The sequence below is a fragment of the Micropterus dolomieu genome, linkage group LG01 (assembly GCF_021292245.1).
Source record: "Micropterus dolomieu isolate WLL.071019.BEF.003 ecotype Adirondacks linkage group LG01, ASM2129224v1, whole genome shotgun sequence".
Lineage (NCBI taxonomy): Eukaryota > Metazoa > Chordata > Actinopteri > Centrarchiformes > Centrarchidae > Micropterus > Micropterus dolomieu.
The window spans coordinates 9,593,797-9,614,478 of NC_060150.1; the positions used below are offsets into that span (position 1 = coordinate 9,593,797).

The window sequence follows — 20,682 nt, forward strand, 5'->3', positions numbered from 1 at the left end:
AAGACAGACAGATTAAGTGATATGGAGGGAGAGGGTTGGGGGCAGCATGAGATAAAGAAGTCTTAAGTGATAAACCTAGTAGCTGCACTATTTCCTCTGAAATAGATATTTTTGGTATGCAGTGTAGTGGAAAATCAAGAGGGAAATGAAAACTGAAACAATCTGGATGGAGATGCCACTGGGGGCAACCTTTTCTTGTATTCCGGGTGAACTGACCCTTTAAACATGCCAACTAAGAGAACCCCAAAGAGACTGTCACACGTTAACTAGATGAATCAACAGACTCGAAACAAGGAATCCTGAGGTGTGTGTGTTTGTGTGCGATCATGTCTTCCTGTATATGTGAACTGACAGTCCTATCTGACAAACATTCCCTCAGGGGCTTCATGAGAGCACAGACCATGAGATTCTCTGAAGGAGGACACGAAACATTGTGCACATTACTTCAAACGTTATTGTGGGTCAGAGAATCAAGCAGAGGTCAGCTGATCAACGGGAAATATTTAGATTTGCTGCTGTTTGTGAATATCTAACAAGGAACATGAGGCAACCGAGGTCAGAGTGAGTAATAATAAACTCTGAATCAACAGGGGTAGAGGACATCTTTACCCTGCTGGCTCCTTTCAAGCATGACATCTAAGTGGATGCGATGAAAACAACATCCAGGATGATGAAGAAAGTGCATTCCTTGTTAGATTTCATAGTTTAGATAGAGTCGAGAGCGTCAAGTAATGCATTTGTACATTATGCGCACACACACACATATATAGATCATTGCCTGAATCTCACACATTCACCAAGAGCAGTAGCTTAAAATAATTCTATGTCACGCTAGAGAAATTCACTGCAGCATCATCTAGGCTAATGCAAATGTGCCCACAAAAAGTCAAGCACACTGACATATAAATGCCCAAAAGCACACATAATTTCAATGCAGACATGGGGACACACACACACACAAACTGATAACATAAACACATACGCACAGATGGACTCACACATAAATACACGCATATACTGTATATGGGTGTCAGGTAGAATCATTTGCTGTCAGTGAGCCCAATGTGTCCTCAAACTGTCACAGTAGGAGTCACGTCCTCGCTGCTCGCCCTCAACCCAAACCAACACCAGCTGGCACTCTATGACAGCAACACATAATTCCAAATAAGACACACTCAAATTCATAAAAATCTATCAGAAAATACAAGCGTCAAGAGAGCTAGTGCTAGGAACAGATGTAGGATAATTAGATTTCGGGTCAATTCACTTGCTCTAAAAACCAAAAGCCTGTATATCAGTTTTAATTGCCTTTAAACATATTAAAAAAGCAACAGCTTGAGTTTGTCTGAGGGACAGATAGATCCATAGAAAAAATTTCTTTAGCTTCTAGTTCTTGAACATTTGAAGCATGTTGCAAACATAATAGCAAAACAGCAAGTTTCTGTTTTCAACAATAGATCTATGTTGAACGTTACCGAGCAAGCAGCGGCACATCCATGCTAATGTAACTGGCTGGCCCTGCTTTGCATCACTATATGCTAGTATAAAAAAATTGTTCCACATTTTCTTTGTATCATTACACCATCTTTTGCAAGCTTAACACTTTGACATAATACCAGTACACAGGATAGTAATATGGATCACATTAGCTGGTGAAGTAATGTGGCAAGCTATAATCTAAACTATAGTGTTTCTCACCAGAGACTGCTAGAAAGCTAACGTTATCTAACTTGAGCCAGCTAAAACACAAAATCACAATATATTTCATATGATTTGCAGTAATGTTAGCTTACCTGTCCAATAAGATGAAAGTCAAGTTAAGGTCGGTTTTTATATCTAAATCAAAGTGGAGGTCTCTCCATGACTCAAACGCCTTTATGATGTTGACCTGTTTTTTCGGTCCGACATTGATCTGATTCTGGGTTGGCTTGGCAGTCTTCAGCACATCAAACTTTTTTGTTGTTTTTTATCCTTAAGTGGAGTTTGAGTTGGAGTCTGTGTTGTGCTGGGAGTTGGTTGTTCTTTGGTGCTAGAGTTAGCGGACTCCATTTCGTTAGCTGCGATGTTGTTGCTGTCTGCAGTTCAGAGTTCAGAATCAGTAGGCAAGAGGTTTGGAAGCGCACATGAATGGCGTCATAGCCTACGTGAACTAATGGATTACACGGAAAACCGACCCGGTTTCTTCACATACAGCAGCGTACATGGGTAACTGAGAAAGTTGGCAAATGGTACATTTTTATGTGAGGTTACTACCCGTTCACAAATAGGCAATAGCCCCTTTTAAAGCTCTGTAATTTGAGACCAGATTGTGATATGCACTTTATTAGGTTGCTGCCTCATAAAATAACATTTTCTAATTAAAGCAAAACAGTTATAATAACATTACCATTCTCAATCAATCAATATCAAAACTTAAGTCTTGACAAGTAATACTATTACCAATCCAAATCAATCAATATCAAGACAAATGTACATCAATGGTGTTAAAAAATGCACTGGATCACCACTTTATCAGAGCATCAACGGGTTCCCAGGTGGTCACTGTCACACACAGCGGAGTTTGTCTTCATGCTAATGTGCTATTTCAGGCGTAACTACATTAGTTATTAAAATTCTCACACCGAGTAGAGTGCAGTATAGCTGCCACTGTTGTGGTGGCAGCCCGGCTGACGTGAGTGTCCCTTTTTTGTCTGGGATTCTGTTTTTTCCCTGGTTTTCTCTGTTCTGCCTGCCTCCCTGTGTCTCCTCCCCTGTGTGTGCTTTCTCTCTCTCTCCCTCTGCTCCTGAGCCCAGCCAGCGACCCACACCTGCACCTCATCAGCCACCTCCTCTGCCTGCCACACCTGCCAGCAATCAGCCTCATCTCCAACAGTTCTTCTACCCCGGTTCTCCAGTCAACCCCTGCTTGATCGTCGTTGCTCCAAATCCGGTACCACTCGACCTCTCAAGCTTGCGCACGCATTCAGTTACTTGTTCATTTCCCTGTGCCTTGTCCCCACAGTGTCACTAACCCTGTCTTTCTGTCTGTTTCCCTCCCAGGTTCACTCACCCTCGTCCTCCATTTTGTCGGCTGGGCCTACCCTCCGGTCCTCTCCTCTCCGGACTTCCCCCACGGCATCCTCCCCGTTCTCCCTTGCCTCCTCTCTTCCTCGGCCCCAGTGTCCCCCGGCTCTCTGGTCCCAGTCTCCTCGGTTCCCCGTGCCCGTGTCTCCCTGGCATCCACCTCTCCCTCCACTCCAGTCCCTCACCCCCTTTTTCCTTAAATAATCCTCCTTCACTCTGAGCTCTGCATTTGGGTCCTCTCTGTCCCCACACCACACCACTGTAACAGCCACCTTGTATTGGGTGATATAAGGGTGTGATGAGGCATAGAATATTCTCTTAACTTCCCTTCCTTTGAACCAAGGGTAAAAGCAAATCTAATTTAAAATGTATTTGAAGTTCATGGCAGAAATGAAGATCATTGCATTGTCCTCCTATTCTGAGTCATAACACACAGCTTTTCAAACTAAAATCCTAATTATCTCCAATGTGTAACCCTCCAATTAGTTCATCAGCATACCTCTCCACAATGCTCTGCTTTTATTTTGCAGCCAGTCACCTCCACCATTTGTCCCTGGAAGCTGTATCATTCAATAACTCCTCATTTTACATTAAAGGAAGGTCAAACAAGCTCAGTTCAGAAGGACAGCAAACATCATTGGCAGGTGAACAAACATTGCCTTTCAGTGTAATCATAGTCCCAATATACAATTTGAATTTTTTATTCCTCAACTGGAATAATAACCAGCTCAAGTAGAATTAATGTCATGATTTATAAGGTCATGCAGTAACCTAATAGAGTGAAAGTATCACAACACTTGTGACCTTTAACAATGAATCCCTCCAATCCAGTGCCAAGATTCAGTCAGCTGAGCCCGAAACTGTTCCAGCGCTGGGACACAGATTCCTACTGTGGGCACAAAAATGCATAAATAATACCGTACCATAGTTTGGGTACAAAATAAAGTAAAGTGCAACTCTATCATTTGGAGCCCTGCATGAGGTAATCGTAAATACAATTTGACAATATTTGAGGAGCAAGTTGTTATTTAAAGTCATATACTGCTGCTTTAGATGAGCCTCCCCGCTGTGAAAAAAATTGACTTTTTCCCAGGTGTGCTGAATGACGGTGTGAAGCATGAATAAGTTATAAGTGAAAGTCAAGCTCTCCGACCTCCCCTGCTCTCGTCCCTGCAGTGTAGTGCAGCTCTTTGTGTATATGTGTGTGATTAATGTAATGCAATGGTTAATGTACTGTAGTTCACCTGGCAGTGAGAATATTCTGATTTATGGGCCTGCCATCACATGTTAACACACTCACACATACACACAAAAAGGTGGAAGTGGGAACCTCTCACTTTGCTCATAGTGAATATAAAAGCTATGTATCTGCGATGGCCCTAAAAAATAAAAGCGACGCTAGCCGAGGATGCAGATGACTATGACATGGAGTACAAACTCTGCGAGTGGAACTGAAAGCTGGAACATTAATCAAAGTACATGCATTTTGTATGAAGGTGGGGAGGGGGCTCCGTACAGTGTGATGGTAGTGTGACTATTGCATACAGACAGCGATGAATAATGAATGGAATAAATGATGGTCACAGTTGGTTTGAATTATTAATCAAGTCTTTTGGACTCAGGTGTGATTTTAATAATCTTAAATCATCCATTTTTGTAGGTTTAGGACCTATTAAAGGAACAGTTTGTGGTCGTTTGTCTCGCATTTTAAAAATCAAAATCCAAGTTGATAACCTACTATCACTCTCAAACTGCTTGATAAGAAGCTTCAAACTCTTCAATAATGTACGTTTCTGAATATATACTGAACAAAATTAGAAATGCAACACTTTTTTTGCCCCCATTCATCTGGAGCTGAACTCAAAGATCTAAGACTTTCTCTATGTACATAAAAGGCCTATTTCTCTTAAATATTGTTCACAAATCTGTCAAAATCTGTGTCAGTGAGCACTTCTCCTTTGCCGAGATAATCCATCCAACCTCACAGGTTTGTCAAGATGCTGATCAGACAGCATTGGGTATTGCACAGGTGTGTTTGGCTGGCCACAATAAAAGGCCACTCGACAATGTGCAGTTCCATTGCACAGCACAATGCCGCAGATGTCGCAAGTTTTGAGGGAGCGTGCAATTGGCATGCTGACTGCAGGAATGTCCACCAGAGCTGTTGCCCGTGAATTGAATGTTCATTTCTCTACCATAAGCCGTCTCCAAAGGCGTCTCAGAGAATTTGGCAGGACATCTAACCGGCCTCACAACCGCAGACCACGTGTAACCACACCAGCCCAGGACCTTCACATCCAGCATCTTCACCTCCAAGATCTGAGACCAGCCACCCGGACAGCTGCTGCAACAATGGGTTTGCATAACCAAAGAATTTCTGCACAAACTGTCAGGAACCGTCTCAGGGTAGCTCATCTGCATGCTCGTCGTCCTCATCGGGGTCTCGACCTGACTGCAACTTCGCACAGCCATTGAAGAGGAGTGGACCAACATTCATAAGGCCACAATTAACAACCTGATCAACTCTATGCGAAGGAATTGTGTTACACTGCATGAGGCAAATGGTGGTCAGGTTTCTAGACCCCTCCGGACCCCCCCAATACAGTGAAACTGCACATTTTTGAGTGGCCTTTTATTGTGGCCTGCTTAACCCTATAACGTCCTCTCAACCATTTGGAAGACCACATTTTAAGACACTGTATCTCATTGAAAAATGTACTGAACTTAATTCAACCTGTTTAAGCCATCTCTACCATTGTAGAGCATTGTAGAGAAATCCACTAGTTGTCACTGTTTCTTTAAGCAGCATGCCTTTTCAGATACCCTCCTTACAGGAAGTTAAAATCGTCAAAATCACTGCGGACATCTTTTTGGTGGAAATTTCAAAGGTTAGGATATTTTTGACATTATAGTTGCAGAGGAATTACTTAACAGAATTATGTAACTTGATGCAAAAAAAATAAGTCTAATATGGGTCAAATAATTTTCTAAAAACATGCTCTACCAAACGGTAGAGTTGGCACTTCATGGTAAAGGTTGGCTAAGCTAATGTAATACAAATTTACTAGCTAATGTAATACAAATTGACTGCTTGCTATGAAATTGAAAACTTCTGAACATTCATTATTGTTAACATGATATATATAATGTGTTTCCATTATATATATGGTGAATTAATTTCATAAATATGTCTTTATAATGGTGAAATCATGCTATACCAAAATAATAAAAAGATTTAGTTTTTTAAAATTAAAAAACAAATATCTTGAAAACCAAATAACTATCTAGACAAAATAGACGTGTTGGTATTCACATTACTAGCATTATAACAGTACATGGTTTGTAAGTGGGATTTCTCTTTTCTGTTTCAGAAATAATAGATGGACACTAAAACATTTTATGGTGCAAGGCCACAGAATTTTCCAGCCCTTATACCAGAAAATCCTCAAGACTCTGCCATTAATCTGAGTGATGATGATAACAACCAAATAGAGCCTCCTGATCATCAACATATCAGAACATACCAATCTGTACTCTGCGCAGGAGTTGGGGGATCCGATCAAAACTAGCTCAGAAGAGATTGACTATTTCCTGGCAGTACAACCTGTCATACATGTTTTCAACTTCCCAGCCATGGATGACTACTGGCAGCGCCAGTCACATCTCAAGACGTAAAGAGATTCAATCCGTTACGCCAGATTATTAATTTTACAAAGACGGTCCTGACCGGTTTCAGAAAGATGGCTCTTCATGCATTTTAATACCAACAAACTTTAGAAAACATCATATAAAATGCTAAGTTGTTGCAGAAATAAATCTGTTTTACAGTCAACAGCAGAGAAGGCGACTTCAGCACTTCATCCCTTATTACACTCCACTATAAACCCTGTCTTCACAATTAGGGATGAAGTGCTGAAGTTGCCTTCTCTGCTGTTAACTGTCATTTTATATGATGTTTTCTAAAGTTTGTTGGTATTAAAATGCATATTTTAAGTATTACCATGAAGAGCCATCTCAACTGTTTGGTAGAGCAGTATATCAGAAAAACTATTGGGTCTGTTAAAAACATTTTTTTCGATTATTGTTGTTATTGCCCTAATGAAATAAAAAATGTAAAGAAATAATTTTTCCATCACTTTTTTCTTGGTGAGGACTTTAAAGGGTTAAGGCACACCTGTGCAATGCCCATGCTGTCTGATCAGCATCTTGATTGCCACACCTAAACATCATCTCAGCTTATGAATGACATAGTAGGACATATAGCTTTCATTCCACCTTTTGATGATGCAATGTGATTGATGCATATAGCAAGGCAGTGAAAGGGTGACAGGGTTGGCATATGTGCAGAGAATGACCACTAACATTCCAGTCTTGCAAAAAGGCAAGATTTTACATCTGAATTTGATTCATTTAAATAAGCAAATTTCTGAGATTTGTAGCCAAAGATGGAGGTTCAAGAGGCAGATACAAATAGACAGGTATTTTTGCTGGCCCGCAGAGATGCATCCCTGGTGACAAAGCCTCTTAAAGCAAATGACATTTGCTTGCAACATAGTCGCTTGCCCTCTCTACGTGTCTTGTTTCTCTATCAAGCTGGAGCTGTCCCCTCAAGCCGAGTCAACACCTCGTCTCTATTCTTCTAACATCAGCACAGATAAATACTGCCGCGCGCACACACACACACACACACACACACACACACACACTTTGACCTCAATCAATAAACCACCCACAGCACTTTTCCAAAGCTTAGATAGAGACATTGTGGCACTGTGTGTTTTATGGTGTGTGTGTGTTTTATTGTGTATTTTGTTCCTGCTCTGTTAAACAAACAAGGTAATCTGTAAGACCATTAGTGATACTGCATTACTCTCTCTTGGAACGCACCACTTTATACATCTCAGCACATCTGTTTGCACAAAGGAATCCATTCTTAACAATGTAGCTAAAAAAATAGACTCTTTCAGTGTTCTGTTTAGGTGTTTGACCTTTCCTTGGAAAGAGCATCACCTCATATTTAACACAAATCAAGTTGTAGATGCTGTAGCTCATGGAGGGGCCAAGGCTGAATGGATCTATCAAACGGAGAACATGAGTGGGGGATAAGCATTGCTTGAACCACAGAACTGGCTTGTAACACCATAGATCCTGTGGAGAAGAGCATTACTTTCAGATGGACAGGTACGCAATGCACTATGCTCATGCGTAGGCAGCATACTAGTTTCATGTATTTTTATAGAACATAACAAGAAGGTATTGTAGCTTTCTTTCATCCTCTGGCCAGATTTTACTCCCATTTGTGCCGGTCAGCATGCTTTGGGTGGTCTAAATAAAATCAATTCAGACAAATATCATAAGTTATTGTGTGAATAATTCTAAAATAATTTAAAAAGATGCTGCGGCACCCCAGGGTGCCTCTAGGATTGGCCAAATTTACCGCAAGATTGTCTATTTTACATTATTTTTGCTGTGAATTCCACCACATTGAAAAACAAGACAAAATCCAAGATGAGATCTCATAGTTCTTTTCTCCTGGACATAAATGAGCTGCTTGTAATACCAAGGTGAGACCAAAGGCCTTTTCTCCAACTTCTCAAATTCATCTCAGGAGAAACAACTATATAAATTTCATTTATGTCTGACTCTGATCAAAACAAGAGATCTCTAACTGATCTTAAATAAGCCTTATTTAAGTCTCCTGAACATTGGACAATCAGATCAGAGAAAGAGCTCAAAGAAAACTCCGCTATGACTCCTAGGATCTCAGGATTCTTCTCAAATATGTCTCAGTTTTCTCATATTGGCCTCAGGAGCAAAAACTCATCTCTGTCTTACTCTGATCAAAAGATGAGATCTCTACAGTATCTTAAATAAGTGTAATTTCAGTCTCCAGAATGTGGATCCGAAAAAGTTCAGTTTTGTCTTAGTAACCCCAATTAGGGGTTATTTTACTCAAGTACTTCACTTATGTCAAATGTAGAGGTTGAGTATTTTCCTTTTATGAGGGTTTGTACTTTTACTCCCCTTGATTTCAAATCCCTATTGTATTTATTGTTAATTATCTGTTACAAGTTACTGAGAAAAATAATAAAATACATTTTGACATTGAAAATAATGCACTTTCAAATGTCATGCTTTCCAATTGGTTAAGGTAGTCACAGCCAGCATAACTGGAACACCCAATACTTTGACATGATGTTTAGAGATTAATTCATTAAGGACCGAATGCACGCAGGAACTAAGCACTTTTACTTTTGATACTTAAGTACATTCACTATGAAATACTTATATACCTTTTACTTGAGTAGAATTTTGAGGACTTTAAATGTGGATATGGTATTTCTCCTCTTTTAAGTAAAGGAAAATTGTACTCTATTTAAAGTCCTTCACTATTAATTTTAGCTGGATGGTGCAGTGGCAACGTTGTTGTCCTTTGAACAGCAGGATAGGGGTTCAAATCCAGCTCAGGGCCTCCAGCATGGTTCTCCAAGCATAGTCAGTAATGTAATACAATCAAGCTCACAAAGAGCTCCCAACTGCTTTTTAGGAGCAATAACCAAGACATTAATGAACTCAAAAAGAGACGATGAGGAGATCTCATCTGTTACTTTCATTTATCCTATTGTAATCTCAATTCAGTATCCATTTGTCTTACCTAAATCTCAAAACCTCAATCTCTCTTCATCTCATCCTTTTCTCCTAAGAGGTTTTAGGAGCAACAATTCAGATTGGAGTGATCTCAAAAAGATATACTATTGAGATCTTAGTGTTTCTCAAGAGTTAAAGAAAAGACTATTCTGAGCAAAAGATTTTTCCTCTGGGTTTTGTTATTATGTTTTTAAACCTGTCAAAACGGAAGCCGTAAGCAATAAACCCTGAAAGTAGCATAGTAAAACTTAAAAATAACTGCTGTCATTCCAAGCCATGGAAAAATTGGTTGTTATAAATACAGTCCAGCTCAAAGAAATGTTGATGTACCTCAGAGGCCGAACCTGAGCTGGCTAAAGTAACTACTATCAGGCTGCACAATGAAAGTGACTTGGCTTATAGCTTAGAGAGGAGAGGCTAGCTGTCCTACACCTGAATGCCTCCCCTGCAGGGAAAAGCTATCAAATGAGGCAGTGGAGCCAGGTAACCTCATAAGAAATCTTGAGACAAAATATCCTTTTTTAGCCAACAATGACTTACATGACCACATACATCCAGGCAGTTCTGGTTCAAGTACATTACACAGTAAACCCTGTTTACTCTTGTAAAGTCAATTCTTAAAATAAAAGCTATGAATGGTGCCATTTTAGTTGAAAAGGATGCATATGTATGCCTGTCATCTCAGCAGGGTGTGCCATGAAAAAGGTGTGGCTATTATAAGGGGCGCTGTGGTTCAAAAAGGTTTGGAAACCACTGTGTTGAAGAAGTTGTTAAAATTGTCCCTAAACCACATCAGAAAAAAAATTTTAACTACAAAAAATACATTTTATGATGACCAGTCTTAATATTGCTGCCTAGTTGCTCACGGCAGTATTCCATGGAAGATTCACAGATACTAAACCCATACCTCAACTCTACTACTACTACTACTCAGTAACTTAGAAGTCAAAATTATTTTCTACATCCTTAAGGAAATACATATTGTTCGATTGTAGTACGCTGCACCCCAATTCGGCCAATGCAACATAATCTGTGGTGCCTTTACAGTTAAATACAGATATTCAGCTGAACTTCCCCTTTAGCACGATTAGGAACAATTTTCCAAGACAGTGTGGGTTCTAAGTGACTGTGATCCTGGATACATTCCGTATGTGGTTTTCCCTAATGGGGACCAAAAGTGATAAAATCTTCAGTAAACATCCATCAGACTGCTTTGCTTCGTTCTGACAGCACGCAAATCCAATTGGTTTTTTTTAAAGGCTGACTTGTCCACTTTGCATTTTATGAGACTCCACATTGGTAGTCTGCTGGGGTAATATGATCTTTTGTTGACATAACTGTATTGGTTGTCGTGGTAACAAAACATTTGTACACGCTGACTAATATTGTGTTTTCTAACTTGAAACACTCACTGCACCACAAATTTCTTGGGGGTTTGGTGGAAACATGTTAACTTTGTCTCCAATCCTTTGCTGGCTAGTCTTCATTTTTGGTGTCCTGTTGCTGTTATAGTCAGATCAGATCTTTGTCTTCGTTCATTTGAGCGGAACATATAGTTGTAATGAATGAGAGCACATTAGTATGCATTGAAGTTTTGGTTTCAAATCACAACACTGCTCCTGGAAAACCTGCTCCCCATAATAAGGCAGCATCTTTTCCTGGAATCACATGGTGGAAGCATGATGTAATGTTGTGATATGCTGATAAAAGTTCTCATTTGTAGCCACAATTGTAATGTTGAACTAGACTCTTCCAGTTCTGGGAAAAGCTGTCCTCAAACTGCTCTTCCAGTTTATCAATTCTCCACGAGGACTCATCGATCCGCTTCTGTTTATAGGGCAGACATTGACTCTGCGCTTCAGCTAATCAAAGAGCCAATTAAAGCAGGCAGCAGTATGCATGCCAAGCCCCAGCGTTAATCAGTGGCATACTAAGCTGCACAGGCACAAAGACTTTGTAAACTAGATGAGACAAATTGTGTCAGCTATTATCCATCCATCCATCCATCTTCATCCGCTTATCCGGGATCGGGTCGCGGGGTCAGCTATTATGTTGTTGAGAATTAAATCTTTGAGTTACCTTTGTTTGGTATTTAAGAGGTCTTTTCTATTGTATTCTATTCTGCTTACAATCACAGATAAGGTTTTGTTGACTCCAACAGGTATGACAACGATCAGTAAGTCAAATTAGTGTCTTTCCTCTGATGGCAACACTCCAGACACCACTGACTATTAATTTATTCATTCATTCTCTGTAGCTTATTCACAGTCACATTGGACAGCATCCTATAGGATGACCTAAAAATGGGCAAAGAATTGGAGACCCACGTAAAGCTTTAAACCAGATTCCACATTTTGACAGAACGTGAAATTCCCACTTTCCAAAATCATGAATCACAGGAAGCACCACATTGACAGCTAACAAGCCACACCAATCCAAGAGATGTATTAGACATTACCTCCCATTTTTTAAAAACTCCAAGTTGTTCTCTGGTGCACTTGTGAATCATAATCTCAATCACACACACAAACATACATCTATATTATATATATATATATATATATATATATAAAAAACTCTATCGCTACCGTTTGCCTGGGTAATTGTCACAATCAAAGAGTTGTAAACTCTTGTCTCATTCAAACTCAGACCTTCTACTAAAATCGGCCTTCCTGGATTGAAAACTCTACACACAGCTTGGATGCCTAATTATACAATTAGAGATTCACACAACTTTTTAACAAAGCAGTCTAGTCTGCCATCATGTCATGGCAGTGGAGCGAACACCAGCTACCATACACTAAGTTAAGTGTAGGTTCAACTAAACTTGCTTAGAATATTTCATCCACCATGATTTTTTGTTCTTGGGAGAATGTATTGGAATTAAATTATTATCTTTATATAACACCAGGCAGATTACACCAATTATTATAATTTGATTAAAGTCATCTCAGTGCAGCATTTCAATGATTTTGCCGTACATTGCTTTTCCACAGTCACAGGTCCATTCACAGTAACATTTTATCCTGTGTGTCTATGCATGCTAGAATCTGTGTAACTCTATTATGTCATATTGTATGAGTTATACCGGTAGCGGCCGTGCTATCTGTATACAAGGTTCCCAGCACATTTAACAATTGTAAGACTCCGCTATTGTGCTGTAGTGGCTGGCACATGCACGCAATGAATTGAGAGAAGCTGGACCGCCAACACAGCCAAAATTGCTGTGGAGCCAAAGCTCTGTGTTTAGCAGAGATGGAACAGAACAGGGCACTCGACTAGTTCACGGTCCATCTCATCACCAAGTGTCTTTGGCTCTCTCAAGCTTTCTCTTTATTGTGCAGATAAACACTGATGTGCCATGTTTGGTCACCCACAGAACAAACCAGCTCATTCATACAGTCCAATCGCCCCAGGGTGGATGAAAGGGTGTCATTGCAAATAAAATGCCTCTACTTGCATTTAAACTCCCTCTACTTCTCTCCAAACCCCCCACCCACACTGTCCTTTCTCTCTATTCAAGTTAATTTTCTTGAGCTTTGGTATAAGACAAGGAGGTGGCCAAGAGCCAGAGCTCGGCTGTTGGGGAGCAGAAACTTGAATGCCAAGCCCCTAAGTCCTCAGCAGAGAGATGGGATTTCAGAGCTGGAATGTGGGGGGGTTTGGCTGGGCATGAAAAAGATTGGACACATTGGCAGCCGTTGATGCCAAGGCCTCCTAGCTTGACACCCTGCTGGGCTCCAAATATGGCAAAGAGGGTGTTAAAACTGAAAATAATTTCAGCATACTACAAATAGTTCTGACTTCAGAAGGGGATTTTGTGTGTTAGAGATACAGTTTTCATGACAACTATGTGAATTTATAGTCTTTTTTAACAGGGAAAAATGAAAAAACAGTAGTGTGAGGTATAAAGAGTCTAAGAACTTGGTAGCTATTAGCAGCAGCAGGCAAAGACGAGTGATACCTCCATGAACACGTGACAAACTCATGCAATCAGATCAGTGTCACAGCAGTGGGCACACACTCTCAGAAAACCTGAATACCAGAATCTTTAGGATGATTGACTTAAATTACATATCTGTGCTTTTAATTCACAAGCCACCTCAACTCCTCACTGTGAAGTCGCATCTATGCTCCAGGTAAGTGTTATGTATCCAAACCTTCCTTCACACACCGTTTCACTTCATTTTAGCTCAGCGCTGGTAGCTCCAGGTATGCAACTGTCACATCCTGCTGCATTCACCAACACCTCCCTCTGCACATGTCAGTACTGATAAGGGAATTCAGTGTGTGGAATCCATAATGGAGAGGGGAGGGGCTGGGAATGTTATGAACTGCGAAAACCTCCATGACCACAGCAGTAATGGCTACATCAAACGGTTTCTGTTGGCTCAGGCAAGAAGTGAATAATGAAACATTTCATCCATCTTGAAGCAAAAGGTCAATGCACTACCAGGACTCCTGAAAACATAACGTTCAAAAGATTAGCATCATTTAGAGTGCCTTGGGCCTTATGAATAAAGTAAGAGTTCCTCAGAAAACTCAATAGTGTTACTGCCGTGTGAAAACCTCTTTAGTATGTCTTAAAAACATTCTCACATGTCTTAGCTTTATGTCTCACAAAACCATTTGAAAGCCCACTTGCATGAAGTGAAACAGGAATTGCCATCAATCTAAAAGACAAGGTTGTTTTTCTGAGTTTCAGGGAAAATTGGGGACATTTCTCTGATACATACATTTTAATAAACAGAAAATACATGTTTCACTTATTTTGCACTTAGTTGTAGATTCAGCCACAGAGAAATCGCACTGACTGCACCATTGACTACATGCATTTTACATCGTTACTCAATATTTTGAGCTGTGTGTGTTTGTGTGCTGGCCTTTAGTGAACCAAACATTTTACAGAAAACATTGCTACTGTGTCAACTGTTGGAAGTCCTCTGTGACATTTAAAGCAGGCAATCGCAAATACAACCTCCTAAAGAGTGGTATGGGTACATACACACACACACATGTTCACCATAGACCTCTATGTTTAGCATTCAGCTTAGCAAAGTTGTTGATAATTGATAACAGCATGTATACACTATTTGCATTATTTATTGGCCATGTCAGTTGCAATTCATTTCCGGCACATTGCGTTGCAGTGAAGCTTGGTAGGGCGTTTAATGCTAAAAACCTCACAGAAATTCATGCAGAACTGTAATATGAAGTTGAAGTTTAACAGCAAGTTTTAATCTTGAGTGAGTACATATTTGCATGCATTAAAACTCAGCAGTAGGAAACAGGTGAATAACTTTAATCAAGGATCTTCAGTTTTGAGGCGTCCAAGGGAACAAACGAAAGTTAAAACTGGATAACTCATAAATCATTATAGTGCAATATAATGAGAAACATGCCCCTCTGTCAATCAAAGCTGTTGCTTTCTTAGGAGTGGGCTTGTGCTTCAAATCATTGCTTACATTATTAAGGGTAAGCTGCTTTTGACATCATGGACCAAGCTTTGTATTTAAAGTTTCTATCCTAATACATTTTTCCGGACTTGAAGACTTAAAACATAGGACATAAGATATTTGACTTTAACTTGACTAAAACATAAGCTGCAACCTCATAATTCAAATAATTTGAGGTCACCACAGAGACTAACAAACCCAACAATCAAGGCCTATTATACTGAGATTTTGCTTCATTATATGTCCAGTTCAAATGTGGAACATTGGCTTCCGTAACATGGACATGAGTCCAAACAAGCAATTTGTCCATTGGCTCATGTGCACCGAGAGCAAAGCAAAATTGGATAACATTTTGGTATAAATAAACAAAGGCTTTCAGGGTACTCTAATTCTCTAACACGCTAGTGGTAAAACATAAACATGGCATTCTGTAACTTTTACATGCAGTACAGAACAGATAGTTCTAGTCCTCAATCTCCTGGTTGAAATATGTTTCAAGCAGTTATAAAATACTCGAACACACCATGCCTATGTAAAAATTAAAGTATGACCAAAAACTACTACACAGGTATTTTATTGATTGATTAGCAGGGGCTATGTGTGGACAAATGGTATTTCTAAATAATAATTTCCATCCATTTGTATCTTTTACAATGGTGTGTAACCATTCTAAATTAATAGTAATAAATCATAATTCAAGTCCCTAATTTATTTATTTTTATCTTATTATTTAAATAACTATAACTAATTAATTAATAAACTAAAGATCTTGTAGACCTGCAATGAAGCATTTTGAGTTCATGTTTACCAAATATAAACAATGTAAAGTCACCCAAAAGTAAATGAACAACACATGCAGCAAATCAAGTTTAGACAAAGCTGTGCAAAAGCTATGCTGAGACAATGACAGCAGCACACACGTGCATTCAACCACGCGGGGACCACATGGAGCAATCAAGCCCCCAAAACAACCCCACCCCACCCCATCTGGACCCACTCCACCCCTCCGATGTATGTCATCCCATTGTACATGTGCTACGAGGAGGAAAAACCCCCCACTAAACCCATTGCCTCTAAAGGAATGGTCCCTATGAAAGTGAATTAAGCAACAAAGGAGGCACTTACATTCAAGAGCCTCACATGGTCCTCCGACAGAAAAGAAGAGAAGCGTGCAATGATTCCAATCTGAGAAAACAATAGTGAGTAACCTTGAAGAGTGAGAGAGAGAAAGTGAGGGAAGAGAGAGAGAGAGAGAGTGTGAGCTAGAGAGATGGAAATCAAAGGTGAGAGAGAGAGAGAGAGAAAGGACGCAGATTCATGCATCCACACACCCAGCGCACAGGCAAATCAAAACACTTAGGATCTTTTCTTGCATCTCCCCTCCTCCTCCTGTTCAGCATTGCCCCCCACCCCCCCACCCCCAACCCGTGCCTTCGGGTTTTACTTGTCATGTGTTCAGGCTCAGGCAAGCGTGAAGCCGGCTGAGGAAATCAGCGCTGCAAGTGCTTTGTCCAGCGGTTGGGAAACTCATGCTTCCATTACGTGGAACATTGAGCTTCTTGGCCCCTTCTGTGTGTTTGATACACAGCAGATGGATGGCGAGGCAGGAGACAATATCCAGCATCACACCTTCCTGGGATCTCATCCAAAAGAAAAAAATAAAAATAAAAATCCATGTCTCCTGTGGAAAATGGAGATAAATCTTTCAGAGGCATGTGTGTCCCTTCCTGTACATCTCAGTTAAGTCTGTCCCAACAAGGATAATGACCGTCCTAAGATGCATTTTGAGTGCAGAGACACACTCATATTAGCTCAATTCATTTAAATGAAGGGCTCTTGCTGTGCAGCCATTTGCTGATTGCACAAGACAGAATCCATATTAAAATATTTTTTCACTCACTTAAAGAGCTGATACAAGCTGCCTCAAATTTTAGTAATATATGCAAGCTTTGAGTTGATTTTAAGTTTTAGTGGTTGTCAGCCAAGGGATTAGAAGCACAGAGCAGCGGGATCAGCAGATGTTTTCATATTCAAATTCCACAGTTTCAGCACTTTGCGCTAGACTAACATAAAGTATGCCATTTATCAATTGGTGGGGTTTTAATTTCTGGCATGAAAATGGTCAAATTTAAAAAACTGTACATGCGAAGGAAAAGTAGACATTGAAGCTCAAGATTTTAAGGCTGACATATGAAAATATTTAGGTGGGTTTGGTCAAGAATCTCTAAGCTTCATTGCTTTTAATTGAAATTTTAGACACTTGTGTTACGTGTAGCCGTGAGGCTACACAGCATCAGGGTCCAGACCCAAGCACAGACACAGAATGGAATAGATGCAGTTGGTGATATTTATTGGGACAAACAGGTGAAACTTCAAAGTGTTGTGATTGGGGTAGTCCAAATACACACATAGAGAGCTGCAAATAAAAATTAGTGGAATCCGTGGAAGGTAAAGTCCAAAACATGAGACATGAAACAGGTAATCCAAAATGGGGAAATGCACAAGAGACATAAATGTGACAAACAACGAACCAGCACTGTGAGGGTAGCAAACCACTCAAATACAAAAGTGGGAGAAATTAATCATACACAGGTGAAAACACTAGACAATCAGTGAGACCACAACCACAGGAAGTAAAACAAGACAACGACACTGGACGCAGGCATCTACAAACTAAAACAGGAAACACTCAAAACACACACACACACACACACACCAGAACCGTGACACTCTTGTATTGACTTATGAATGCAGTTTCTTGGGAGCATTGCTAATTTCATATTTTAATAATATGATAACTATTTAAGAAAGCTAGTTTCTCTGTGTTTGCTGATGTACACATTATCATTGTGTACACATTATTAACAAATGATAATGAATGAGCTGGAATGAATTTGAGAATGGCTAAAACAATTTAGTTCTGAATGTCTCAAAGCCACGCACCAAAGAGGAAGAGTCAATTATGACTCTCAATCAAGGCCACCTCACATCTATAGAGCAAGTCCCTAATGCTAACGTGTAGAGGTCACCAAGTCATCTAACACCAGCCTGCTGACATTCTCACAGTGACAATGCTATGTTGAACAGGTGATGTTAACAATGATCGTTTCACAATTACTAATTAGCACAAAATACAAAGTACAGCTGAGGCTGATGGGAATGTTGTTAGTTTGGAGATATTTCAGTCTGAACCAAAATGGTGGATTCACTATTATGATGAATTCCAGAACGTAAGCAGGAGACAGCTAGCATTTGATTTAATGTTGCTGTCAGGATATAAAGAGAATTTCAACAAATAACAAAAAATGCTTCTGAAATAAATTGCTTACTCTAGCTTTAAAGAGGATAAATAGGTGCAACTCTACAGAGCAAGACCTTAATGCTAAAATGTGGATATCGCCACAAAAACACAAATAAAATAGTACCAAAGATGGTATAGATGGTGCACTTGATTAATTTTATGCTTTCCATGTACTCTTTTAATTTTATTTTTATTATCATTATCATTCAGTGGGTTTTATTTTTCACCCTGTTCATATTATTATTAACAAATGGGTTCTTTCTCCAACTTATTTTACATTATGAAATTCTATCCCTTTTTTTATGCTCATTATCTCTATTTTTAATGTGAAGATGCAGTCTATGTATTATATTCTCATCTTTATCTTATTTTCACTATCATTATCAAGTGGTTTTATTTTTGTATTTTTTATCTTAATTTATATGAATTATTATTATGAAATTCTGTCCTATTACAGGAAGATGCTCCCCATGTCTTAACTCCCAAACCTCTGTACCTTGTAGATTAAATAACCTTGATACTGTGACCATGGAAGTTCATCCTTAACCTTTGGAAACTGTAATAAAATAATCCCAACTTAGAAGTCTACCTAGTAGCTTTTTCTGAACTTCCAACCACATCTCACTGCACCTGGTTTAGATTTAATTTCCCAAGTGCAGAACCTCCGTCACATGTGGTTGAATATAAGGGAGTAGATTGTAACCCTGGTCTTAAGGAGACCTATTGTACTGCATTTCCATCCCTACCTTGTAGTGCTGTGACTCCTTCAAAGTTCAAAAAAATAATTTTCTATCTTACACTGGCCCTTCATGCAGGCCCTCATTTCAGCCTCTGTCTGAAACAAGCTGTAGATGCTCCTGTCTCTTTAAGCCCCCCCTAAAAGCCCACTCACTTCTGATTGGCCAAGACCCTGAAGCGTGTTTACCAGGATGTTGTTGGCCCGAAAAAAGAAACCATATCCAGGCTTGTTTTTTCTTTAGGAAAACCTAACAAACTTAATTTTCCATCACAACCAAAAAAGCCCTTTGTTTATTATTATTGAAAGATTTCAACTTAAAAACTGGCGTGTCGTCCTGCGCTGAGTAGTATAGACAGACTGAGCATAATGGTTGCCAGGAAGATGGGGAGGTGCGCAAATGATATATGGAAAACTCGCCGAGAGTAGAAAAAACTGTTGTTGAAACCGAAGCGTTCAGAACAGGTGGAAATCTGAGGTTTTGGCAGGGATTTCTTTTGAATACGTTTACCTCATTATTTGAAGCTTTGGCCACGTTTAACATGAAAATTCGTCATTGTAACATTATAGATATGGCAGAAGAGATGGAAACACATTATAGGTCACTTTTAAGGAGTGTCTTTGCCATCTGAAGTGAATGGCCTCCTTGATATTTCTCTGACCATTTGCAGAAAAACGTGTGCTCGTGTAGGACCCTAAGGCTTATATAAGAAACAGATTAAGAAAATAGGATTTCAGGGCCTTCATGTTGCAATTCCTATAATAGCTACTGTCACCATAATAAGGTAAATAGAAACATGTATGATGTCTTGAAGTATAAACTTAATCTTCTTGTGACATTTGTGTCTTGGTGGTGATATGTTTTCTTTTTGTAATAGAATAGCAAGGGTTATAAACTGCTCTGTGGGCATGTTTGCTTGATTGACAGGTGTCTCCGACTATCACACTCAACTGTGTTTTTTTTATCCTACCTCGGCTTCACCGAGTATTTGGGTTATTTTAGTAGCTCCAGCAAAGATGGTGAGAGAACATATCTAAATACAAGCTTCTAAACATTGATACTTTAAAAATGTCAAAACCTCACACAGTTCTCAACAGTCTGAGACTGAAATCATTTTTTGGCACACACTGCCCTCCCTCTGATCTCTCTGATGACAAGAGACCTTAGGCTGAAAACAGGCTGCAGGTCAGCACAGAGATTTATCCAGGGAAACCAGGTCAATGACTTGAAATGAAACTCAACACAGAGACCTGAACACCATTTTACTGCCATTATACAGCCAGCACAAATGTGTCTGGAGAGGAACTCATATGGCTAAGTCATACAAATTAACCCTTCTTCTTAAGGAGAGCAATTTAGGATTTGAATGACCTATGCTTTCCCAACAGCCCCTAACAACATGATCAGCAGCTAAGTCGAGCTCCACCAGGGTGCTCACAACCTGCTGATGAGGGCAGGCATGCCTAATCATCTGCTT

At 39.7% G+C, this 20,682-nt stretch overlaps 1 protein-coding gene across 1 annotated transcript in view; it reads right to left on the reverse strand.

Moving 5' to 3' along the window:
• LOC123974820 (E3 ubiquitin-protein ligase Midline-1-like) overlaps nucleotides 1–16,477 on the reverse strand; it is a 65,560-nt gene extending 49,083 nt beyond the window's left edge. The window contains exon 1 of the mRNA XM_046055755.1: nucleotides 16,293–16,477. The gene's annotated coding sequence lies outside the window, so the exon portion shown is untranslated. The remainder of the gene's footprint in view (nucleotides 1–16,292) is intronic.
• Between the last annotated feature and the right edge of the window lie 4,205 nt (nucleotides 16,478–20,682).